Here is a 1989-nt window from a genome sequence, read left to right on the forward strand (position 1 = left end):
TTTGTAAGATGAGCAGATGTCCTCCTTTTCTAGGACGTGTCCTATGTTTCAGCCTTCTGGCCAGGATGAATGTCAAAATGTCTTCCATTTTTGGTTGGATGACCACACATCCTCCTTTATCCAGGATATGGCACACATTTGAGCCCTGCCCAGGAGCAATGTCAAAACATCCTCCATTTTACCAGGGTGACCAGACGTCATCCTTTATCCAGGGCACATCCTACATTTCTGCCCAGGAGGAATTTCAAAACATCCTGGTTTGTTCAGAGAGTTTGCCTTTGCCAGTCTTTCCTTGAGGATGAGAGTGTGTGACTTACTTGCCTAGTGGGTTTTCTTGGTTTGTTCAGAGAGTTTGCTTTTGGTGACTTGGGTGTGTGTGAGTGAATGGGTGTGTGCCTTCAAGAGGTTTTCTTGGGAGGTTTGTCAGAGAGGGTTTGTCTCTGCCATCCTCTGAGGCTGAGAGAGTATGACTTGCCCAATGGTTTTCTTGGAAGATTTGTTCAGAGGGGATTTGCCTTCACCTTACCTTAAGGCTGAGAGAGTGTGACAAGCACTGTGATGTCCCTCGTGGGCCACACCATTTGGACACGGCGCATGAGCCACGTCATCGACACGTGCCCCATGTAAGATATTTAGCCTTCTCTGTTGGAGAGAATCAGATTTTCATTGAAGCCTGGTATCCAGAGTCATAGAATCATAGAATCATAGAGTTGGAAGAGACCCCAAGGGCCATCCAGTCCAACCCCATTCTGCCATGCAGGAACTCTCAATCAAAGCATCCCCAACAGATGGCCATCCAGCCTCTGCTTAAAGGCCTCCAAAGAAGGAGACTCCGCCACTCTCCAAGGGAGCGTCTTCCACTGTTGAACAGCCCTTACTGCCAGGAAGTTCCTCCTAGTCCAACACACAAAGCTATATCCCAACCTCCTACCCAGGAAGAATGTCAAAATGTTCTCCATTTTGAGCATGACTGAGAAACATGAATTTATATTGTTTTTTTATTAATGTTTTTGGCTTTTAGTTGGTTGTGTTCTCCATTTTTGAACGTCCTACAATTTGTCCTACATTTTGTCGTACATAATGTCCTACATTTTCCCTACATTTTGAGGGCTTACCGGAGGGGGACCAAAATATTTCTCGCCTAGGGTGGCCAAATGTCTAGAGCCAGCCCTGATTTGCACCAAGCACCCATTGCATTCAATTTGATTTTGGACCATATTTTCCCCACCCAGGAAACATTCTAAAGCGATTTAAAGCTTATAGAAAACTCGGGTTCTGCCCACTAGCAACAATTTCAGTATAAATATACCAACTGGCTGTTCTTCAGCACCAGTCCAGTTGCAGACAAACACTCTGTTGGTTTACATTACTAAACCCCTCACTACACTCGCCAGCTCCACTTGCCATGGGAGTTACTGACTTCTTTCCCATTCTGGACCCTCAGCAATTGGAATTAAGTTTCATCTAGGTTATGTATTACCATTAGCAAAGCCTAACATCTGTTCATCACTCCCACCTTTGGTACCTAGTTCTTGTGTGTGTGTGTGAACACCTATATGTGTGTGCATGCGTGTACAGTGCACTTGCGTCATACGCGGGCATGCCTTATGCGGATTGCAGCATACATTAAAAGCTACACTGAGAAAAGGGGTGGTGTGCACCATAAGGGTTAATAGCGAGTGTGCCTGTCAGGAGCGTGTCCGCTCCACTGCACGGAGCCCCATTCATTTAAAGAGGGCTTGAGAATACACTGAATTCTCCTAACGCCAGGGGGAGGGGGGGGCGGAACAGGATGACTACCGAGGTCACTGTTGCCCCACTCTCTTCTGTGAGCTAAGTATGAAATTTCCCTAAAAGCATAGCACTTGGGAGTATCCTCTCCAGACTCCAGCATTTCGGTTAACAAAGGGCTTCTGAAATCAACCATGGAGCTAAGCAAGCTCAGGTTGGAAAAGAAACATTCGAGAAAAAGGAATTTTGGTGTCGTCC

Source organism: Sceloporus occidentalis, unplaced genomic scaffold (genome assembly GCF_023333645.1).
Source record: "Sceloporus occidentalis isolate IW3139 unplaced genomic scaffold, rSceOcc1.0.p SCAF_281, whole genome shotgun sequence".
NCBI classification, from domain to species: domain Eukaryota; kingdom Metazoa; phylum Chordata; class Lepidosauria; order Squamata; family Phrynosomatidae; genus Sceloporus; species Sceloporus occidentalis.